This window comes from Nerophis lumbriciformis, linkage group LG06 (assembly GCF_033978685.3).
Source record: "Nerophis lumbriciformis linkage group LG06, RoL_Nlum_v2.1, whole genome shotgun sequence".
NCBI classification, from domain to species: domain Eukaryota; kingdom Metazoa; phylum Chordata; class Actinopteri; order Syngnathiformes; family Syngnathidae; genus Nerophis; species Nerophis lumbriciformis.
Window position 1 is genome coordinate 44,077,988 of NC_084553.2, and position 25,629 is coordinate 44,103,616.

At 40.8% G+C, this 25,629-nt stretch overlaps 1 long non-coding RNA gene across 3 annotated transcripts in view; it reads right to left on the bottom strand.

Moving 5' to 3' along the window:
* Positions 1-1,380: 1,380 nt before the first annotated feature.
* The window catches only part of LOC133608342 (uncharacterized), a 36,843-nt gene continuing 12,594 nt past the window's right edge, over positions 1,381-25,629 (bottom strand). The window contains exons 3-5 of one of the 3 annotated variants that reach the window (XR_009815569.2): positions 18,092-18,141; positions 17,851-17,965; positions 1,381-1,424 (exon numbers count right to left, since the gene is read on the bottom strand). This is a non-coding gene — a long non-coding RNA (uncharacterized lncRNA). Of the gene's footprint in view, positions 1,425-15,562; positions 15,895-17,850; positions 17,969-18,091; positions 18,142-25,629 lie in introns of those variants that run through there. The other 2 variants (XR_009815568.2, XR_009815567.2) reach the window with 2 other exon arrangements.

The window sequence follows — 25,629 nt, forward strand, 5'->3', positions numbered from 1 at the left end:
CAGAACCATAAGCGTTGGCAAGGTCAAGCCACACCACGTGGAGGTCGCTCTTCTCCTGCTTGGCCCTCTGGATCTGTGCCCAAATCATTGAAGAATGCTCCACGCATCCTGGAAAACCTGGTACTCCTGCTTTCTGGCAGCTGGTGTCAATATGGCCGTTCTCCGTGAGGTAAGAGGTTAGTCTCTCGGCCATGACTGCAAAGAAGATCTTTCCCTCGACATTCAACAGAGCAATGCTCCTGAATTGACTGATGTTATGGGACTCCTGTTCCTTCGGAATAAACACCGCCACAGCTCTTTGCCACTCCGACGGAATGAGTAGATTCTTCCATGCTGTGCTCATTAGCTTCCACAAGCATTTCAGCACTTGGGGGCAGTTCTTGTATAGCTTGTAGGGGATTCGGTTAGGCCCAGGAGCTGATGCTGACCTCGCTTTCTTGACGACTGCTCTTACCTCGCTCAGTCGAGGAGGGCAGCTGTCAAACTGCGTGGTTGAAGGAGGTGGAAGAGGGACGTATCCTGGTGAACCTAACGGATCGTTCCTCTTTGAGTCGCTGTATTGGCCCCTGATGTACTGCTCAAGCTCCTCCTTGGTGGCTTCCAGTTTCCCGCTTCTTTTCTCCTCCAGAAGCTGACGGGCGTGCTTGAAAGGATTCCTCATGAAGCTAGCTCTTTCTTTCTCCTTTCTTTTCCTGCTTCTGCGAATACGTTCTGCTCTTCGCATGCTGCCCAGCTTCTGTCTCACCTCGTCCCATAACACCTTCAGGCCTTCTTTCTCCTCTGCCGATGCTTTCCTCCATCTCTTGCGGAGCTGGCGCCGATCTTGCACCAGGGCGTCAATCTCGACCTCCCTCCTGCCCTTTCTTGGGGGTAGATTGTGCTGCTTCTTGGTGAGGCTACCGAATCTAGCTTTGCACTCCTCGTACAGGATGTCCCCAAGAAGGTTGAGTTTCTTGTCCACTTTACCACATAGCGAGTGCTCCAGCACTAGACTGAGGTCTGAATCCAGTTTCTGCCATGTCTTCACATCACTTGCTCTAGGCCACTTGATGGTGCACTTTCTTCCTGGTTCCCTCTTTTCTGTTTGCTGGGTGATTGGGGGGCTGGCAGGTCTATCTTCGGCATGCTCACATGCCAGGGGGGTACTGCTCCGCTCAGGGGGTTCTTCCCCTACCAACCGCATATCAACAATGTTAGGACCCTCGGCTCTGTGGTTCTCTCCCCGGCTGGGGGTCCTGCTTGTCTTATCTGCCGGAGCAGTGCAAGGATGTTGTATCCCTTTCTTCTCGCTCTCCTTTCTCTTCCTCCCCTGATGGATCCGTAAGCCCCTGTATGTGGTCACTTTCCCCCATCCACACCTGCACAATCGGAAGGTCTTCATCTCGTTGTCGATGTCCGTTCCAGTCGTTTCCGAGTAGTCAGTCCTGTCAGAAGCATATTGCAAATTAGTCAGTGACAAACGTGTCCGCATCATTCAATTTACTGCATCGTGCGCTTAATTTATTGAATTCTTGTGACCATTTGGTGTCACCTAAAACAACTTAACAACTCCATCTCAAAAGCAAAAATCTGTCATAAGATTAGTCTTATTTATAACGTTTATTCAGAAAGTACAGTATTCATAGCGCTTTACTTTTTCGTAATTTTGTTATGTTTCAGCCTTATTCCAAATTGCAATACATTAAGTTTTGTCCTCAAAATTCAACACACAATACCGCATAATAATGTAAATTGTTACCGTATTTTTCGGAGTATAAGTCGCACTGGAGTATAAGTCGCATTTTTGGGGGAAATGTATTTGATAAAACCCAACACCAAGAATAGACATTTGAAAGGCAATTCAAAATAAATGAAGAATAGTGAACAACAGGCTGAATAAGTGTACGTTATATGACGCATAAATAACCAACTGGTATGTTAACGAAACATATTATGGTAAGAGTCATTCAAATAACTATAACATATAGAACATGCTATACGTTTACCAAACAATCTGTCACTCCTAATCGCTAAATCCCATGAAATCTTATACGTCTAGTCTCTTACGTGAATGAGCTAAATAATATTATTTAATATTTTATGGTAATGTGTTAATAATTTCACACATAAGTCGCTCCTGAGTATAAGTCGCACCCCCTATGAAAACTATGAAAAAAACTGCGACTTATAGTCCGAAAAATACGGTATTTTTGAAAATGTTTTAAAATGTATTGAAAATTTAAAAGAATAGAGAAATCCCAAGTACATAAGTATGAAGCTCAAAAGTGAGATCAGGGGTATCCTTTTCCTTGAGATGTTCCAATGGCTTAATTGAATTCTGCCTGTGGTAAATTCACTTGGTTAGACATGATTTGGAAGGGTACACACCTGTCTATATATACTGTACCTACCATTGTTCTTTGAGTAATTTCACTCAACCAAGCCTTAACATTCCGCACTAAAAAATAAAAAAATGTATGTCCTATGATTCGTGCTGATATCGTATCGGAATAATATCAGTATCGGCCAATACTCAAAGCTCTAATCTCGGTATCGTATCGGAAGTGAAAGAGCTAGTAGAACGTTTTTTTCCTTACACCTTTTTTCCAATAAGTGATCACAGACATACAAACTCACAAGCGTGTTTCCAATCCTCAGGATTTTTAAAGTGCCTTTTCATCATGAATAATATTTTTAATGTGTAATATAAAACTTCCAATGTGTCAGGTTACTTATCATGCATTTTGCATCTTAAATAAAACATCTGAATCAATAGGGTTTTAAAGAAAATGTAGTCGTTTTTACGATCTTCCTTATTTTTTGCGATGACACATTTTTAGATATGAATTCCCCAGCCTTGTTCTGTAATTTGCCCCTCTTCATGAAGGCGAATATTACACTATTCCCCCACGACAGCTTTACAATCCTCAAGGTTAAATGAGGACCAATTGCCGAGCGATATATTACGGCGAGGCCCGTTCCCAGTAAAATGGGCCGACGGTTATAAATATTAGTAATCAGTTGGGGGAAAACACAAGGCTTCTAAGCCGAACTAATGATCAATGAATCAAAACTGTCCCTGCGTTCACCCCTGAGTAGGATAGATGCACACAAGCCTCGTCATAAAACGAGATCACTGAGGAATTTGCTATTTATTGCTGCTTAGCAGGCACTGACAGGGGACATCTGTTTAAAATGCACCGTGAGGGCATGCGATAGCTGGAAAGCATTCCTCATGATGTTTGGCGACCTCTCCGAGCGACGAGAAAGGTTTGAATTTTCATGATTGGTGTGAATATGTGCGAGGGATTGGCATTGCAGACGCGTCAGGTGACGCAAAAAGACAATTTGTTACCGTGGAAGGAGCCCAAACATTATTAGACTTAGACTTCCTTTTATTGTCATTCAAATTTGAACTTTATAGTACAGATAAGAACGAAATTTCGTTGAATTAGCTCGTTGTAGTGCAGGATAAAAAAAGCAATAAGGTGCAGATATAAATAAATAGATTACTGTACAGATAAATATATTGCACTTTTGCATGTGCATCCACGTTTATGGATGTATGTTATATTGTCTTTATATTCCAGCGAGTTAATCCGTTTTTGGGGGGGGGATTGAGGGGATTATTATGATGCGTTCAAGAGTCTTATGGCCTGAGGGAAGAAGCTGTTACAGAAACCTGGAGGTTATGCTACGGAGGATGCGGAACCTCTTTCTAGAGTCCAGCAGTGAAAACAGTCCTTGGTGGGGGTGGGAGGAGTATCTGCAGATTTTCTGAGCCCTGGTCAGGCAGCGGCTTTTTGCGATTTCCTGGATAGGAGGAAGAGGAGTCTTGATGATGTTTTCCGCCGTCCTCACCACTCTCTGCAGAGACTTCCAGTCTGAGGCATTGCAGGCTCCAGTCCAGACAGAGATGCAGTTGGTCAGTAGGCTCTCTATAGTGCCTCTGTAGAATGTGATGAGAATGGGGGGAGGGAGCTATGCTCTTTTCATCCGACGCAAAAAGTGCATGCGCTGCTGAGCTCTTTTTACAAGTGCCAGGGACCAGGTCATATTGTCAGTTATCTGCACCCCCAGGAATTTGGTGCTGCTTACTATCTCCACTGCTGTGCCGTTGATGAAGAGTGGAGTGTGGCTGGACTGGTGCCTCATGAAGTGGACGATGATCTCCTTGGTCTTGTCGACGTTGAGGACCAGGTTGTTGGTTCTGAACCAGTCTACCGGATGTTTCACCTCCTCCCTGTAGTCCATGTCGTTGTTGTCACGGATGAGGCCCACTACTGTTGTGTCGTCCACATACTTCCCAATGTAGTTAGTCGTGGACCTGGCGCAGCATTATGTTACAACCGATAAAAAGGCTCAAAACATATCAATTATTAGCGGTTCCTGGTGTAGTCTATGTTTCCCTTAAGTACTGTATGTGTATTGGATTGACCTTATTATACAACACGAAAAAGATGGGGTGTCTTATATTCAGGGTCTACAGATTAGTACATACAAACTAGCAAGTGGCGCAAAGTGACTTCTCCCTAAGTGAGACAGAGCTTTTCTTCCTGTCACTCACACACACCAGTGACCTGGAGAGGTACAGCGACAGACGTTAAAAAAAGGTTTCTTGAGGTTTGGGCAAGTTAGCAAACAGAGGAAGAGTTACGGGGCTAAATTTAGAAAAATGGGGATCAATGAAGCAGATCATCGGGAGTAAAAAATATGATACCACAGAGTGTCATGTGCAGATGCCATACCCAGAAAAATGTGCCTAAAAACTAAAAAAGACTGATGTGAGAGTTTGTAAATTACACAAGCTAAACTGGACATTTTATTTTTACATTTTTAATGTTTTTATTTTTGCTTTTTTACATTTTTGATGGACATTATTACTTTTTTTGCTGCTGAACATTTTTGTTTACCATTTGGTTTGTTTAGCTGTGTATGTATAGCCATGTCTGTATTTATTGTCATTTTTATTCTATTTTTTTTTTTTTACTTTTCTGTATTTCATTTGAACAGCACTTCCAGTTTTAAAAATTGCGCAAAATACATAATCAAACCTTGAATTTGAATATTCCCCTGAGAATTAACAACCTCATCAGTGGAAATGTACCGTCTATTTCTTCAAAAATGCCAATTATACTATAGTTATAGTTATCATTTGTCAAACTCATGATGTCACATCATTCAATATGGTCCGCCACGTCCACATAATTCAAATTGTCAGCCACTGTTTAAAGTGCAAAAGACTGGAAATATTAAAGCACTTTCTGGCTAAATGTTATTACATATCTGCTTGACACTTTGACTTATGATTTCGAAGCAAGTTATCTATCAATTTGTTCGTGAAACAATCAAAAACAGTTGCCAACGCAAATTGTGTAATAAGGCTATCAAATATTTATATTCATACAGTACAGGCCAAAAGTTTGGACAAACCTTCTCATTCAATGTGTTTTCTTTATTTTCATGTCTATTTACATTGTAGATTGTCACTGAAGGCATCAAAACTATGAATGAACACATGTGGAGTTATGTACTTAACAGAAAAAGGTGAAATAACTAAAAAACATGTTTTATATTCTAGTTTCTTCAAAATAGCCACCCTTTGCTCTGATTACTGTTTTGCACACTCTTGGCATTCTCTCGATGAGCTTCAAGAGGTAGTCACCTGAAATGGTTTTCACTTCACAGGTGTCATAGTTTTGATGCCTTCAGTGACAATCTACAATGTAAATCTACAATGTCATGAAAATAAAGAAAACACATTGAAATGAGGTGTGTTCAAACTTTTGGCCTGCACTGTATATAAATATTAACTGTTACAAATGGCCACCGAAGGCCAGCAATAAATTCGATGTGGCCCGCAATAAATAGGAGTTTGACACCCGCGGCTTAAGAAATAGCCACAGAGTAAGTTACGAAACTGGAATGGACTTGTGCCCATCTTCTCTGGATAAATGCTTTTTTCAATATTTCACCCATATTGAAAATATGAATGAAAAAAAACTTTTTTTTTTCTAAAAACAAGTGTTGTAAAACAAGGATTGTCTTAAATTCTGGGTTGTCTTATATTTGGGTTGATATATCTACGCCAGGGGTGTCAAAGTCAAGGCCCGCGAATGAATTATCTATGGCCCGCGGGATGATATTTGATTATTATTAGAACCGGCCCGCAGGCTACAGCCACCTGCTGCTGTTTTGCACACACCAATACTCATACTTGCCAACCCTCCCAAATTTTCCGGGAGACTCCCGAATTTCAGTGCCTCTCCCGAAAACCTCCCGGGGCAACCGCTCTCCCGAATTTCTCCCGATTTCCAGCCGGACTTAAGGCACGCCCCCTCCAGGTCCGTGTGGACCTGAGTGAGGACAGCCTGTCGTCACGTCCGCTTTTCCTTCATATAAATAGCGTCCCGGCCCAGTCACGTTATAACATCTACGGCTTTTGGAGAGTGCACAACTGCACACACAACAAGAAGGAGACGAAGAAGAGACAGTCATGGCGATGACGAGTGACAGAGAATAGAACGAGGATGGACAATTCAACCCTAAACTCACTCCTTTCCTGCAAATTAAAATTCACAGATGCTGCCTGTAATAGAGTGATCTAAGTTGTTTGTTGCCATCTCCTGGTGAATGTTGGGTATAGTGTTCTGTGGTTACTTTTTGGCTGGCCAACGGTTTACGTTGTATATTGCGCACCCTGATGGCAAGTGTGTGAGTCGGTTCTGAAGTATGAAGTAAAGAGACGTAACTTCATCACCTCGCCTGGTTATTGACGCCAACCCAGAATATTACACTGCACATACCTATGCTCCTTCACAGGCTGTGCTACTGGCTGCAAAGCATTGCACTTTCAAATACAACAATGAGTAGAGAGGAGTGTTATGTGTGTATATGTGTAAATAAAAGAACACTGAAATTCAAGTATTTATTTTATTTATACGTATATATATATATATATATATATATATATATATATATATATATAATAAAATACATACAGTATATATATATAGCTAGAATTCACTGAAAGTCAAGTATTTATTTTATATATATATATATATGTATATATATATATATATATATATATATATATGAAATACTTGAATTTCAGTGAATCCTAGCTATATATATATATATATATATATATATACACATATATATATATATATATATATATATATATATATATATATATATATATATATATATATATATATATATATATATATACATACACTCCTCCCCACGGCCCCGCCCACCCCGACCCCGCCCACCTCAACCCGCCCAAATCTCCCGAATTCGGAGGTCTCAAGGTTGGCAAGTATGCCAATACTCCATCAGTGTTGGCGCTAGGAATTTTCAAAATGGGGTCCCAGAGACCCATAAAAATGGGGTCCAACAGTAAATTTTTGGGTTCCCACTTTTTTGTAAGCGTTTTGAAAACAAATGATAAATGTCTGCATTATCCTGTTATAGCTCACATTCTATATTGTGTTTTGGAAAAAGGTTGTCATAAACGTTACTTAATTCATTAAAAAAAATAATTCAAAAGAAAACAATTTTTTATGCATATGTAAATGTATTCAGTTCTAAACATTCATGGATCTAAACTTTACCGCTGCCGGTATTTGTTTCTATATTTTTATTTTAATATTTTCAGAATGTGTTTGTTCTATTTTTGGCTAAAGTAAGACAAAGAAAACAATCTAAAGTTATCTTTGTTTTTTAGTTTTAACGCCATGATTTTAATAGTCCGGCCTGTATGTGCACAGATTTTCCTCCATGTGGCCCCTGAGCTAAAATGAGTTTGACACCCCTGATCTACGCCATAGTTGAATATGTCCAGGAATCACTAATATCCAATTCGTACAGCCATTTAATGCATCATTAATGTCTATTAATTATAATTTATTTTTACTCCCAGATACTAGCAAGAGTTTAATTTGTTTTCTATATCTAATATTTCATAAGAGTTTTGGTATAGTGGTCAAATCAGATGCACACGCATGCAGGAACAATAACACATACCCTGAAATCTCCTGTGTGGCCCACCTCCCTGGTTCTTCCCGAGCTCATTCACAGCCACTAAATGGCTCTTCCATTTAACAGCGGGCCCGGGGCTGTGAGTGACAGCCAGCAGAATGGACCTTATGTTATCAGTGCTGCAGCCTGGAGGGAGGCCTGGCACGGTACTTTGCTCCTGTAGAGCAGAGATGTAAGGGAGGGATAGAGAGAGGGCTGGGCATATGCCACAGACCTGTAAGCTGGACCGGAGTTTCAAATATCCATGGTGTGTAAGTGTTGCCTGGAGGGAGAGTGGCACAGGCTGCTGGCCTTTTGTGTTCAACGTGAATGAAGATTTGATGAGATTTGATCACCATTTGACCGAAGAGCATGTCAGCCTCGTGAGAACATTGTCCAGATGTTGTTTGATCCATTCTCCTGTTCCCAGTCGGGGAACACAGTAAGAACACTACTTGACCTCGTACTGAACTACTGTAGACGTGAATATGATCTGTTACGCACTGTAATGACTGACGACGCATAGACAAATACATGCTCGTGTACATGAACAGTTATCCATAATTATACAACAAAATTCATTTTAAAAGGCGTGATAAAATGAAGTGACTTTTTAAAAATGTTATCCAAAACCCCCAAAAATATGGTCACGTTTGTTGTTGTAAAGATAAAAAACAAAGACATGCACAATTGAGAGACACCTGCTTTTCATTGGATGGCGACAAGCACGGTGGCCGCACAGTACGGCTGCACAATTATGGTCAAAATAATATACTTTTTTTATCAATTGAAACATTGATTATGAGTCCCCATTATTCATTAGGTTAGGTAAAATATAAAGTTTAACGCAGGTTGGTAATCTACTTGCACTAATATTATGTCAGACCCACTCGACATCCATTGCATTCGGTCTCCCCTAGAGGGGGGGGTTACCCACATATGCGGTCCTCTCCAAGGTTTCTCATAGTCATTCACATCGACGTCCCACTGGGGTGTGTTTTTCCTTGCCCTTATGTGGGCTTTGTACCGAGGATGTCGTTGTGGCTTGTGCAGCCCTTTGAGACACTTGTGATTTAGGGCTATATAAATAAACATTGATTGATTGATTGATTGATAATGGGGTCCCAGGGGTGTGTGGGGGGAGGACTTGAATGTGACATCATCATGTTATTTGTAAAGAATTACTCAAATAAAAGGGTTGAATGAACAACATTGTGTATTTGCTAACATTTTATCGTTTTCTCTTGACTTTAACGCTATTTATCCCTTTTTAATGGGTTTTGTTTTGCAATAAAATCACAACCACTTTCCGTACGTGGACATCTTCCGCTTGACTCATCTTACATTAGATTGTTTGTAGTGTGAAAGTGAAACATGTATAATCAATGACAACATACAACAATATAATGTCATTTAGCGCAGTGGTCCCCAACCTTTTTGAAAATTTGTCCCACGGACCAGGTGGGGTTATGGTATTTTTTTATTTTTTTTTGTCATAAAGAAATACAATCATGTGTGCTTACGGACTGTATCCCTGCAGACTGTATTGATCTATATCGATATATAATGTACATATTATGTTTTTTATGTTGATTTAATAAAAAAATAAAAAAATAAATCTTTTTTTTTTTGTATTTCTTGTGCGGCCTTGTGGTTGGGGACCACTGATTTAGCGTAATGATCGACAGTAATGATTTACATCGACCCATTTTTATTTAAAAGGGCCCTTCTAATGCTGACAACATTGGCACTTGTTTCATAGTTCTGGACCCAAAAAATTTTTCTACACGTAAAATTCCCCACAAAATAAACACAGAAGTGTTTTTAGGTTTGCTTTTGAAAGAGTTATCACATTTTGGAACGGCCACTTGTAGCTCCAAAATGATGTCACCGGCAGAAGACTGGAAGCAATTTCATATTGTGTAGTATGTATTTTGATAGCATCTTCATCCTGAATCAAGATATTTTCACACAGAATTTGAAAGCATTAGCAAATATGTCTGCCAGATGCATTGTTGCAGGTTATTGCAATGCAATAAATGACGGCAACATGAGGAAAGTGCGGACCTCTCGAGAAGAGTGTAATTAGTAGCGACTATTTTAACGATTCTGATTTCGAAGAAAAAAGGGTTTTGGTTGGAGTTTGGATGGAGCATTTTTAAAGACTCAAGCTAAATACGTGTGGGAAAAACGGAGGAATAACTGCAGACCGAGAGATAAAAAAGGTAAGCTGCAAGTATTCTATTGTGCGTCCTCTTCTACTGATGTTTTCCTCAAGATGCTTGAGGAAATGCTGAAAGAACATGAGAAAACACAGGCTGTGGTGTTTACGGAAGAGCAGGGAAGTCCGGGAATGGCGATTCTTTCGTATTTATTTTTTGTTCATGGTGTTAAACATATCAGTTTTGAAGTAATCATGGACCAGGGCGACAAAAACATGCATCGAATCCATCAAAATAGTAGCTGTGCATTCGTTTATCCACACTGTCCATGTGGGGAAATGGGCTCACACCAAGAGGAGGCGGCATATCAGGTCCGGCTGTTATGATCCAGTGCCGGATCATAGTTTATTTTGGGTTTTGATTCACTTGTGGTTTAAGTTCTGTTTCAGCACCCCTGTTTTGTGTTTCTTGGTTGCCATGGGTGCTGATTGTTTCCTGCCTCTGATTAGTGTTTTGGGCGCTCACCTGCTGCCGGACACTAATCAGAGAGCTATTTAGTCCTGGCTTTCCCCTCACTCTGGCTGGTGCTTTTGTTTGCTCATATGCAACTGTCACGTTGGTTCCCTGTGGTTTTTCGTACGATAAGTCTCGTCTTAGTGTTTCCTGGTGAGCTATTACGTTAGCTTCCCGTGTGCAGTCGGCACACTCTCCTTGTGTTTTGCTTGTTTTGTTCGTTTTTGTTTTTTGTAAGATTTATGCAAAATAAATCATTGTCTTACCTTCACACTAGTGATGGGTCCGCATCGGCGCATGCGTTGAACTCATAGAGCAAAACCCTGTGTCGGTGCGCGTACCACTTTTAGAAAATATGCGATATGTGAACTGTGTCGCACTCCTCTGTGCCCTGTGAGCGGGTCTTTTCTACATAATAAAATAATAAACTAAGAAGAGAAATCGTCTAAAATTTAATATGTTGAAAAAAACTGTTTTTTTTTAATAAAAATGTGTAAAAAAAATAAAAAAAATCCCAGTCCACAAGCATCCACATTCACAACACGTCCTTTTAGATTTCCATGTTATGATACATGTTCACATTATTTATTGACTGTATCTAAAAAAGATTAAAATATATTTTTATTTAAATGAAGATATGAAATAATCCTAAATGAAATACAATGACTTGGTTTATATTATTGTATATAATAGGTCATAAAATCAGTGTCAGTTGAGTCGGTCCATAGGTTGCCTGTAGGGATTTGTAATGTCCAGCAGATGTCAGTATTTAGTGACACTGTATCGACACAGTATCAATACAGTTTTGCAATGTGTCGAAACGCTTCAAGACGCCTCATCAACCCATCACTACTTCACACTGTCTCCGGAGTTCCTGCTGTCACCTCGGAAGAACAATCCGCACATCATCATGCCTCCTAGTCCATGTTACAGAAAAGCACCAGCCAGAGTGAGGGGAAAACCAGGACTAAATAGCTCTCTGATTAGTGTCCGGCAGCAGGTGAGCGTCCTGAACACTAATCAGAGGCAGGTGAAAACAATCAGCACCCATGACAACCAAGAAACAGTGCTGAAACAGAACTTAAAGGGGAACATTATCACCAGACCTATGTAAGCGTCAATATATACCTTGATGTTGCAGAAAAAAGACCATATATTTTTTTAACCGATTTCCGAACTCTAAATGGGTGAATTTTGGCAAATTAAATATTCGCTCTCGGAGTGATGACGTCACAACGTGATGTCGCATTGGGGAGCAATTCCGCCATTTTCTCAAACACCGGGTCAAAACAGCTCTGTTATTTTCCGTTTTTTCGACTGTTTTCCGTACCTTGGAGACATCATGCCTCGTCGGTGTGTTGTCGGAGGGTGTAACAACACAAACAGGGACGGATTCAAGTTGCACCAGTGGCCCAAAGATGCGAAAGTGGCAAGAAATTGGACGTTTGTTCCGCACACTTTACCGACGAAAGTTATGCTACGACAGAGATGGCAAGAATGTGTGGATATCCTGCGACACTCAAAGCAGATGCATTTCCAACGATAAAGTCGAAGAAATCTGCCGCCAGACTCCCATTGAATCTGCCGGAGTGTGTGAGCAACTCAGGGACAAAGGACCTCGCTAGCACGGCACGCAATTGCGGCAGTTTGTTCCCGCAGACGAGCGAGCTAAACCCCCTGGATGTCTTGGCTCACACCGTCCCAAGATGATCAAGAGAAGAATATCGACCCTAGCTTCCCTGGCCTGCTGACATGAGGGTATGTCTGCAGAATATATTAATTGATGAAAATTGGGCTGTCTGCACTCTCAAAGTGCATGTTGTTGCCAAATATATTTCATATGCTGTAAACCTAGTTCATAGTTGTTAGTTTCCTTTAATGCCAAACAAACACATACCAATCGTTGGTTAGAAGGCGATCGCCGAATTCGTCCTCGCTTTCTCCCGTGTCGCTGGCTGTCGTGTCGTTTTCGTCGGTTTCGCTTGCATACGGTTCAAACCGATATGGCTCAATAGCTTCAGTTTCTTCTTCAATTTCATTTTCGCTACCTGCCTCCACACTACAACCATCCGTTTCAATACATTTGTAATCTGTTGAATCGCTTAAGCCGCTGAAATCCGAGTCTGAATCCGAGCTAATGTCGCTATAGCTTGCTGTTCTTTCCGCCATGTTTGTTTGTGTTGGCTTCACTATGTGACGTCACAGGAAAATGGACGGGTGTATATAACGATGGTTAAAATCATGCACTTTGAAGCTTTTTTTAGGGATATTGCGTGATGGGTAAAATTTTGAAAAAAACTTCGAAAAATATAATAAGCCACTGGGAACTGATTTTTAATGGTTTTAACAATTCTGAAATTGTGATAATGTTCCCCTTTAAACCACAAGTGAATCAAAACCCAAAATAAACTTTGATCTGGCACCGGATCATAAGACTGGCAATAGAGAGGGGTCATTTCAAGTACAGTTAGTTATCTACCCATTATTCAAAAACAAATTGTTTTTATGGGGAAAATAATACATAAAGGGCAGCTTGCTATTTAAATTTCGATTATCTCGATGTTTTGGATCTTTTGCACTTGCAGTAGCAAACCAAAGACTGCTCAATAGTAATGTCTGAACTTGGCCTTGTTGATTAATTGATGGTCTGTGTTGAACACAAAGTGGCACCATTAAAATGAAGAATCGTAATCGACGTTCCACCTTCAAAAAGGCATCAGAAAGACAACTAAAAGAGAAGCGAGGGAGGAAAAATGTGAAATTGATACCTCACCCATTGTCCGGCCCCCATGAGCAACCATCTTCACAAATTATAAAAATCCCCCCAATCTTTAAACAGAGGTCTTGGAGAAGGCAAACGGGGGCCCAACACCGGCCTATCACGTTCAGGTATGCAAGCGAGAAAAGGCGACGTTGAGCGATGGCGAGGTGTTGACAGTGACTGGCAGGTGGACCGCCTGTTTCACAGTTCACTTGCAGATTCATTAAGCATTTTGGACAGCCTGCTTTGCAGCGGCGTTTGCTGTGGCGTAATGTGATCCCCGGCCTGAGGGATACTGTAATGTTCTTACATGAATCGCCCCCAACCAAACGATAGCTGGCTTCCTGGTGACAAATGACACGGCCTGCCGCTGTCTTTTTGCTCTCCGTTCACAGCGGATTCTCAACTTTGTTTTTGCACGTCTGCCCGGCGTCGCCCGTGTTGTGACAGGCCTCTAAACTGATTAAGCTGTGCCCCAGGATCTGACACTACAGCGTGTTGCCTTCTATTTGTTGATTACTATTGATTTTCTTTGATACCTCATTTAAAAAAATCAATGGCAGGAGCAGAAGAAAAATAGTCGCAGTTTACATGTACTTTAACATACTATTGTGCCGCGGCGAAGGCCACACTTTTAGCAGTCGCCGTGATGGAAACAGCCAATTACGAGGAAAGCTCTTAACAGGTGAAAGAGAGCCCCCCTGGATCGATTGGCATGCTTTCTTCTCCAATCACAGAAAGTGGCCATAAATTTAAGCGCATCTGTTTGGTTTTCAAGACCCGAAGCATTCCTGCAACTTTCTTATCTATTTATTATTTCTTGGTTTCCCTCACTGTGTCCAGGAGTCCCACTTGTGAGCCATCTTCCATCATTACATGACATACGGAGAGGACAAGTGTCAAATAACGGTGTCGCTACATCATGATGTACGACGGGGACATTTGACCCGTCTCACTACATGCAAATTTACAATGCAAGGGCTTGTCTATTAGTTTATAAGTTTTGCTCTGTTCCACTCATAGAATAGAGCACATAGGGCCTGATCTACTAAGAGCCAAATACCAAGTGCTAAATAGCGTGTGCAAACTACAAAAAAGGCTTGTATGGATGTGTTGTGTGTGAACTACTAACAATGCATCTACATTCGAAAACAAGTGCAAAAGTGGTGCAGACTACTTTCTTAAAGGATATTTTTTGTGTGTTCTACGCAGCTGTCACCATGAAGACACTCATATATGCACATTCATGTTATCATGCATGTTTTACTATGTCTTGAAAAATGCAGCAGATAAATTTTCAGGAGCTGTCCTGCAGTGCGATCTACAACAAGAAAGATCCAGACGCAAGAAAATGTCAATTTCAAGATGTTGGTTTTCCTATATAGACTTAGACTTGGACTTAGACAAACTGTATTGATCCACAATGGAAAGGATAAGGATGGAAAGGATAATGCAGGTATTAAGTACCATAGTAGCAATATAAAATATAACATATATGTAATATTTAAACATTATATATACAGTATATAATATATACTGATATATTATTATATTATATTATATTTTTATATAATATATACCAGTGGTCCCCAACCGTGGACCGATTGGTACGGGCCGCACAAGAAATTAAAAAAAAAATATATATATATATATATATATATATATGTATTTTTTTTATTTTTTATTAAATCAACATAAAAAACACAATATATACATTATATATCAATATAGATCAATACAGTCTGCAGGGATACAGTCCGTAAGCATACATGATTGTATTTCTTTATGACAAAAAAAATAAAAATAAATACCATAATACCATCTCCAACAGCTTGTAGGAGTATATAGAATATAGAATATAGTAGAATATAGGAGATATGATAGGCTCCAGCACCCCCCGCGACCCCAAAAGGGACAAACGGTAGAAAATTGATGGATGGATGTTAATAATATATAGATATGTTGAACACAGTGCAATATAAAACTGTAAGATAACAAAATGTGGAAAAAGTAAAGAGCTGTGAATACTTTTCGGATGCACTGTAGATATGTTAATAATATATCTCCTATTTATATATCCTCTCCATAGTCGATACAGTATTTTAATAGTTTATCTTCTATATAAAAAAGTGAACACCATTAAAAAAAAATGCGAGCAGACACCGTGTTTGCTGCCTCCAAATTAGCCCCGAAGTCCACAGAACACTGGAGTCCTAGTTTGTGATTTACATAATTGAGGAGCGCCTCAAGGCATCCCTTTAAGTCCTGTTCTTTTTGGCAGTTACACATTTGTTTCGTAATGTGGTTAATGTAGCTAAGGTGTTGCTGTAGCTTGTTTACTTCAGATGCCATAAGTAGTCAATTGTTCAACTTCTTTAGTTATACTCGTGGTGTTCCTCAAGGTTCCAATTTAAGTCCTCTCTTTTTCATCATTTGGGCTGTTCAACTGGTGACCTGTGAGTTCAGTTTAAAAAAACTTGTGAGAGACACATTTTTGCATCAGATTTTTTAAAACATTATAGTGCTGTCATAGACATGATGTTTCGCAATTTTGTTATACTTATAGCCAGACCTGTGTGTTTGTTTCCTTACTTACAAACTGTGGGGGGGTATAGCTCAGTTGGTAGAGTGGCCGTGCCAGCAACTTGAGGGTTCCAGGTTCGATCCCCGCTTCCGCTATCCTAGTCACTGCCGTTGTGTCCTTGGGCAAGACACTTTACCCACCTGCTCCCAGTGCCACCCACACTGGTTTAAATGTGACTTAGATATTGGGTTTCACTATGTAAAGCGCTTTGAGTCACTAGAGAAAAAGCGCTATATAAATAAAATTCACTTCACAAACACAGGTCTGGCTATAGGAGTAACAAATTGCATAATTATTTGAAAACCTAACGAACCTATTTGGATGACATGATATTTTGACTAGCTTTTTCTTTCTTTTTTTTTTTTTTTTTTTTTTTTTTTTTACAAAACATCCTTAAAAACACTCCTGTAACTCTGACAAACTATATAGATCAAAATCAAATGTCCACAGTAGAGAACGCTGGTTCCCCGCAATATGCAAAATAAGACTGATAGTGAAGGGAAATGCCTTGGCTTTATGGAAATGTGGCCCCCAAAACAATATAGTTGAATAGCCCTGCTCTATACCCATTTAACATGGTAGAACATACTAAGAAACAGTAATATATACTTTTTTTTTACAGATAATTTTCCACAACTCAATATTTGTTTGGTTTTGTTGTTTTTATACTTCCTATTGAATGTATTATCATAACTGAGCTACTGCAACTGTAATATTATATCAGTTTTGTTTTGTTTTCCTGTACTGCTATTTTACTGCATTGAACGGTATGAACTTACGTTTTTAAATTTGTTTCTCTTATGTCTGGGACTACGGATACAGTATAAACTAGCATTTTTACATTGTCTATTCCCACTAAACATAATTATATATACTTAAAAAAAACAAAAAAAACTTTGAATATACAGTACAAGTCACATACCGTATTTTTCGGACTATAAGTCGCAGTTTATTTCATAGTTTGGCCGGGGGTGCGACTTATACTCAGGGGCGACTTATGTGTGAAATTATTAACACATTACCGTAAAATATCAAATAATATTTAGCTCATTCACGTAAGAGACTAGACGTATAAGATTTCATGGGATTTAGCGATTAGGAGTGACAGATTGTTTGGTAAACGTATATAGCATGTTCTATATGTTATAGTTATTTGAATGACTCTTACCATAATAGGTTACGTTAACATACCAGGCACGTTCTCAGTTGGTTATTTATGCCTCATATAATGTACACTTATTCAGTCTGTTGTTCACTATTCTTTATTTATTTTAAATTGCCTTTCAAATGTCTATTCTTGGTGTTGGGTTTTATCAAATAAATTTCCCCAAAAAATGCGACTTATACTCCAGTGCGACTTATATATGTTTTTTTCCTTCTTTATTATGCATTTTCGGCCGGTGCGACTTATACCCCGGAGCGACTTATACTACGAAAAATACGGTACATACATTAGGGGTTTAGGGCTGCAATCCGATATCTTTCTGAATGTTCTGAACTCCTGTTTCCTTGCCAGTGTTGTATTAAACAGCTTAATGCTGTACACAGTTTTGAGCCAACCAACGTTGTTTTAAAATAAAAAAAAACAATGGTCACCATGGCAACAAGTAAGCTAACAAACACTTTATTTGATAGAGACTCTTTTTAAGAGTGAAGTACCTCAGATGCTGCAATTCAATTTATCTAGCTGAATAGCTCTAGTCACTTCCTTTATTTTTTGTAATTCCCTCACTCTCGCCCCCCTTTCCACCGAGCCCAAAGTCAAGCATGCAGAACAGGCAGGTCGTCTCCAGCAGACCCGAACGCTCTGTTCTCAGAGTACTCACCTTTCACCCGGCGTGAATGTGACGCGGCACCACTCGGGCCCCTCGAGCCCCGCGGAGACCTGAACACAACACCCGCCAAACAAACGGGCCGGCCTGTTCGGAAGGATCCAGTGGTCTGCTGAAAGACACAAGCAATGGGTAAAGAAAAAGCTGGGAGCACAAACAATTCAGCGACATTGTAGAAGAGACACAGAGATGACATTGAGATTACAAACAAGAGGAGTGGAGACGCCGTCCTTACGTAAAGGTGGCAGCAGGTGCCGTTGTGTCGGGGCCCAAATCCTTAGCTCTCTGCAGTACAACAATCATCATTTTATTAATAATATAAAATACAATTGGAACTCAGTAATATAATAACGATGTCTTCACTTGTCTTCAACAGGGGGCCCGTGACCCCCAGAGGTACTGTAGGGGGGGGTCATGAAATTTGTAGTTAGACTTTTTTTTTTATACATATTGCCAAGCAATTTCTCCACAAATTTAAACGTCTTTAAATAGATATTAACCGTGAGCCAACACACTGCAGTGTACTCACTCTACCTTGCAGGTTTAAAATAGAAATATGAATAAATAACTATCATTATATTAAACGTGGATGCATATGAAAAAGTGCAATATATTTATCTGTACAGTAATCTATTTATTTACATCTGCACCTTATTGCTCTTTAATCCTGCACTACAACGAGCTAATGCAACGCAATTTCGTTCTTATATGTACTATAAAGTTCAAATTAGAATGACAATAAAAGGAAGTCTAAGTCTAAATTTAACTAAGCGATTTCAATGTTTATTTTAGATTTGCGCTCTATTTCCAAGCGAGCCATCAGCAATGGTAATTTCCAGTTAGCGATTAGCGCTATTTAGCGGCAATAGTTTTCAGCTAGCGATTAGCAGTGCTATACTTTATTATTTGAACATCTCAGTATTGCTATATAACAAGGTACCTCAAATACATGTTTAATTTAAAAGCCCGCTCCATTTCGTCATCAGTTTAGGCATCCTTGGCCTGGAAAATGTGAATATGTCTGACTTGGACAGTTTTTCCAGCTTTCTCTTGAATTCTCTTTAAATTCTCTCGAATTTATCTCTCCATGTCCCTGGTGTGTGTGTGAGTGACAGGAAGAAAAGCGCTGACTCGCTTGGGTAGAAATTGTTTCACCTGCTATTTGCATGTATAAACCTCCAGATCCAAAATATAACACTTTTTCACCTTGCCTATACAGTATATGGTGCTTGTTTTTAAATCCCTTTTTGTCGCTCTCTGAATGTTCTGAACTCCTGTTTCCATGCCAGTTATGCTGCCCAGAGGAGTTGTGCCATTGGGAATGTTCGCATGGATGTAGCACAACTCCTCAAAGCTGATGCTATTGTTCCCTTCTTCAGACAACAAACTACACAGCAAAAACTGGAATGTTGAATCAACTCCCACAGAGTTGATTTTAACACTTTTTAAGGGGTTGTATAGCTCCACACTTTTCAGAGTTAAATTAACATTTTCAAAATAGTTAATCATTTAACACAATACCAGAGTTCCTTCTTTAATTCACCAACTTGGGTTAAATCAACACTTTGTGAGTTGTCATCAACACTATGTCAGAGTTCCTTCTTTAACTCATAAACTTGGGTTAAATCAACACTTTGTGAGTTGTCATTAACACTATGTCAGACTACTTCTTTAACTCACCAAACTGGGTTAAATTAACACTGAGCGATTTAAACTAAGCAAGTTAACACTTGTTCAGGGTTTATATAGCTCCACACTCTACGGAGTTAAAATAACATTTACAAAATAGTTAAGTTCTTAACACTTTTTTAGAGTTTCTTCTTTAATCCTAAATTTAACATGTTATACAGTGAAATAAAGTTATATTCCAATAAAATGACACACAAACAATAATAATAAAAACATTTAATTTCCAAGAATATTTATTTTGGTTTGACCCATGCAGTCAGTTAAAAAAAACAAATGGGGGTAGGATGTACACATTTTTATCTGCAGAACCTTGAGTTTTGAATATCAAATGATTTCTAACATTTCTCTCAGTTTGTAATACTTTAAAATGCATAGTAATGTTCATCCAAGTTCTCAGTGAATAGCGAGTTGAAACTGAGTCAACAGTGCCTCCGCTGGTTACAGCCAAGTAGTGCACCCCATTTTGGCTCAATTGCTGGCAACACAAGTAATCAACAATCCCTTTAACACTATAACAAGTTTTCATCAATTGATCAATTATTATTACTGGAATTTCTTTAGTACGACGCCTTGCTGTATTTAATAATAAAAATATAAAAAGATGTTTGCATCTATCGCATATGTAACGCATTAAATATCAAATACTGAGGCTTCACTACATCGCAAGATTTAATTAAAAAAATTAAACATTTTTTACATTTTTAGCCTCAATTATAAGTTAAATCATGTTTTATTTATGTATTATATGTAGGGGTGTAACGATTGATCGATGTATCAAATTATTTTCCTAAATTTTAAGTATATAAAGTGGGCTAATAAGCTTATAGGTGAGCCACAACTCAGCCTATCTGACATCTATGCTCTATTATTCGCCCATCATCCTTTACACAGTGAAATCCAGCTCTTTCGCTCTTCCTCTTTGTAGAACTAAACGATATAAGAATACTTTTGTACCTGCTGCCATCACACGCTTAAATAAGGCTATCACATGGTGATTTTATTTATCTATCATACCACAGCACTTTAATCACAATGATTTTATCGGTTTATAACGTATTATGTGTTATTGATCTACAGTGTGTCTGTATACTGGTGATCATTTGTGGGTTTTTTAAAATGTTTTTATGTTTTATATGATTGGTGTTTGCTTGCTTCATTTTGTTTTGATGCTGAATTACAAATGTTACATCCAGGTACCATTAAAGAAACCTTGACCTTATATATCGATTTGTGCTCGGCAAGTTTGCCTTCCGAAAGATAAGATAGGTATAGATCGGTTTTATCGATACTAGAAAAAGGAAAACATTGGATTTAAGAAGGGAAACTTTTTATGAAGTTTAACACTTTTAGAAATAAGAACGTTGAACGTTCAAGTCTGTTTCGTCCATCTGTGACGTCTATCCATCCATCCATTTTCTACCGCTTGTCTCTTTTGAGGTTGCGGGGGGGGGGGGGGGGGGTGCTGGTGGCTGCGAAAGGTCATGCCAAACGCAGACGCCACAATGCAATGTCATTAACTTAGACTTAGACAAACTGTATTGATCCACAAGGGAAATTGTTCCACACAGTAGCTCGGTTACAAAGGATGGAAAGGATAATGCCGATATAAAGTAGACTAAAAACATATATATATGCATATATATACAAAAACATATATATATATATATATATATATATATATATATATAACATATATGTAATATTTACATATTATATATACAGTATATAATGGATGGCATCTGTTTGTCTCGAGAGACAATAGAGTTTTGCGCTCAAATGTCAATTCATGTGCAACACCTGTTGTGACTATATAAGCCAATTCTTGACAGGCATGCTTTGTTGCAGTTCCTGCATACATATTGTATTGTTGGTTGATTCAGTGGGGGTGTGACTGTCCGCTTTCTACGTTCATGCTTCTCCTCCCACTGTCTTACTCTTCTTAAGTCACTCTGATGTACGCCCTCCTTCACTAGCTTCCTCCATTTCCCACGTTCAGCTGAAGAAGCTTCCCAGTTTAATGGGTTGATGTCACTGGCCTTCATATCACGCTTACACACATCTTTAAAACGAAGGAGAGGTCTTCCCACAGCCCTTGTTCCAGAGGCCAGTTCACCGTACAGGATGTCTTTTGGAATGCGAGTGTCATCCATTCGACTTACATGGCCAAGCCATCTCAGATGTCGTTGTGTAAGGAGAGCGAAGATTGTCTTCATTCCTGTATTCTCGAGGATATCCTTATTCGGGATGCGATCCTGCCATTTGATTCCCAGAATCCGCCTTAGGCACCGAAGATGGAAGGAGTTCAAACGGCGCTCTTGGCGTGCATACGAGGTCCATGACTCGCTGCCATAAAGTAGAGTGCTGAGAACACAGGCTTGATAGATCTTCATTTTCGTGTTGATGGTTAGCAGTGTGTTCTCCCAAGCACGCTTGGAGAGTCTAGCCATCGTTGTAGATGCTTTGCCGATGCGGATGTTGAGCTCGGCATCGGGAGAGAGATTGCTGGATATGGTTGAGCCAAGATAGGTGAAGTTCTCAACAACTTGCAGGGTGTGGTTTCCAATGGAGATCCTTGGAATGTTGCGCATATTTTGTCCCATAATGTTGGTCTTCTTGAGGCTTATAGTTAAGCCAAAGTATTTGCATGCATCAGAAAAGCTGTTGATCAGCCTCTGTAGTGCTTCCTCTGATGGTGAGGCCAGAGCAGCATCATCTGCGAAGAGCATCTCTCTGATGAGGACTTTACGCACTCTAGTCTTTGCCCGGAGACGTGCGAGGTTGAACAGTTTCCCGTCGCTCCTTGTGTGCAGGTAAACACCATCATCAGATGATTTGAATGCTTCTGACAATAGCAACGAGAAGAAGATTCCGAAGAGCGTAGGAGCGAGCACGCATCCTTGCTTCACTCCATTCTCAATTGGGAATCGGGCTGATGCGGAGCCGTCACACTGGATAGTTCCTTGCATATCTTCATGGAATGATGTTATCAGCTTCAGCAGCTTTGGTGGGCAGCCTATCTTGTGCAAAAGCTTGAAGAGAGCCTTCCTGCTAACTAAATCGAAGGCCTTTGTAAGGTCGATGAAGGCAATATACAATGGTTGTCTGCTCACGGCATTTCTCTTGTAATTGTCTGATAGAAAATATCATGTCACTGGTCGATCTCCCCGACCTGAATCCACATTGCGATTCTGGATATGCACGGGCAGCAAGCAATTGCAGTCTGTTGAGTAACACTCTAGTGAAGGTCTTCCCGACAGTGCTTAGGAGGGATATTCCACGGTAATTGTTGCAGTCGCTGCGATCACCTTTATTTTTGTACAGTGTGATGATGTTTGAGTCACGCATATCCTGAGGAATTGTTCCTTCATCCCAGCATTGACATAGAAGCTCATGAAGATGGTCTAGAAGAACAGTGTCCTTACTGTTCTTGATGATCTCAGTGGGAATGCCATCGTTCCCTTGAGCTTTGCCACAGGTAAGGGAGTTGACTGCCTTCTTGAGCTCCGCTAAGGTTGGGAGCTTGTCGAGATCATCCATGACAGGTAGGTTCTCGATGTTCTCAATTGTAGTGCCATTGACTGCAATATCCCGGGAGTAGAGTTCCTGGTAGTGCTCGACCCATCTTTCCATCTGGAGCCCACGGTCTGTGATGACTTCTCCAGTGGAGGATTTCAGTGGCACTACCTTCTTGGTAGTTGGTCCGAAAGCTTTCTTCATACCTGTATACATGCCACGAGAATTACCGTTATCTGCAGCCAGTTGGATACTCTCGCAGAGGTCGAGCCAGTAGCTGTTAGCACATTGCCTTGCAATGCGTTTGGCGTTATTTCTTGTCTTCCTGAGAGCCTCAAGTGTCTTATAATATATACTGATATATTGTATTATTTGTATTTATTATTTGTATACAATATATGTTCTTCTTCTTATGGCAGTCCATCGATGTCGATGATGACGTTGCTCCAAACGAAGTATTGGATTGGTTATTGTTGTGCCTTTCGCCTGTGCATAGCCAGGTGGCTGCTCAGGCCTATGCGTGATCCACAGACTTTGTCACAGGAGGGGCAGGGAAAGGCAGCAGTGATGGTCGCTGGTGCTGTGGTACGTTGGTGTCTTTGTGCACGCCGCTGTACTCTCCGCTCTGTGAGCTTCTCCTGAAGATGAGTGATTCCCTGGTGGCAGGTAGAGCTCCAGGTCTGGCGGTCAGCAGCCAGGGACTCCAGTGCTGGTGGTTTGATGTCACACTTTTTCAGGAGAGTTTTAATGTGGTCCTTGTACCGTTTTTTCTGGCCCCCGGCAGACCTTTGACCGACTGAAAGCTGGCCATACAATATCTGACGAGGTAGGCGGTGGGCTGTCATACGGATCACATGTCCAACCCATCTTAGGTGTTTTTGGCCAAGGAGTGCTGTGATGCTGGGTGTGTTGGTCCGGTCATAAATTTCAGTGTAGAGCACCCTGTCTTCCCAGGTCAGACCTGGGATCCTTTGGAGGCAGCGGATGTGGAAGGCATCGAGACTCTGGATGTGCCTCTGGTAGGGTGTCCAGGTTTCAGAACTATAGAGCAGCGTGGAGAGGCAGACTGCCTTATACATGGCTGTCTTGGTGGAGATGGTTAGATTCCTGTTCAGGAAAACCCTGGACCGTAGCCTTCCAAAGGCAGCAGAGGCCAGACCAATACGGGCCTGGACGTCATCGTCAATGGTGCAGGATGGCGACAGGGTGCTACCGAGGTAGGTGAAGTGGGGGACGGTGGCTAATGGGTGCCCGTCAAGGGTGAAGATCGGCGTATTTGGCTGGGGAGTAAACTCCTGCACGAGTATTTGTGTTTTCTTGGTGTTTATCTGAAGACCAATGGCACTGTAGATGGAGGCTACCACATTCAGTGCGCGCTGGAGAGACTCTGGTGAGTGTGCAAGTACAGCGCAGTCATCTGCATACTGTAGTTCCAGAATATGCTGGGTGGTGAGTTTAGTGGTGGCTTGGAGGCGACGGATGTTAAAAAGGTTACCATCCAGCCGGTATTGTATCTGAATCCCATCTGTGGGGTCCAGGTGTTTATGGGACAGGAGGGTGACAGTGGAAATGAACATGTTGAATATGGTTGGGGCAAGGACACACCCTTGCTTGACCCCCACATCCACACTGAAAAATGGGGATTGTTGGCCGCCGTTGCTCACACAGGCCTGCATGCCATCATGTAGCTGTCGCAGTAAGTTGAAGAACTTTGCTGGTACACCTAGTTTTCCAAGTACTTCCCACAGCAAGTCCCGGTTTACTGTATCGAAGGCCTTGGACAGGTCAATGAATGCCATGTACAGGTCTTTGCGGTGTTCTCTGCATTTTTCCTGTACCTGTCTGGCAACAAAGATCATGTCTGCGGTGCTCCGATCACGTCTAAAGTCGCATTGAGATTCGGGCAGGATGTTTTCGGTTACATGAGTTGCTACTCGATGTAACATGATCCTTGCTAGCACCTTCCCAGCTGCGGATAGTAGGGAGATACCTCTGCTGTTGCCGCAGTCTGCTTTGTCGGCTTTGCGCTTATAGATCGTTATGATGTTAGCATCCTTCCAATCTTGCGGGATGACTTCAGACGACCAGATGGCAGTGATCAGCTGGTGCATTCTGCGGTGCAGGAGATATCCACCGTGCTTCAAGATTCCTCCCGGGATCTCGTCAAGGCCTGGGTTCTTGTTGTTTTTTAGACCCTTGATGGCCTTGAGTACCTCTGAGAAGCTGGGAGAGGAGTCCAGCGAGTCTACAGGGGGCAGGCATGGGAGGTCAGAGAGTATGTCTGTCTGTACAGGGTTCGTGGTGTTCAGCAGTACCCTGAAGTGCTCAGCCCATCTGTCCAGGATCTGTTGTTTGTCCTTGTAGAGAGTGGTGCCGTCAGCTGATCTAACTGGGGTGATGTTCTTCCTCTGTGGGCCATAGATGGACTTGATGGAGTCGTAGAAGGCATGAGAGTTGTTGGTGTCTGCATGATGTTGTATTTCGCGGGCCTTCTGGATCCACCAGTCGTTCTCCATGGCTCTGAGGGTGCGCTGGGTTTCACTTCTGAGGCGGATGAGCTGAGCCTTCAGG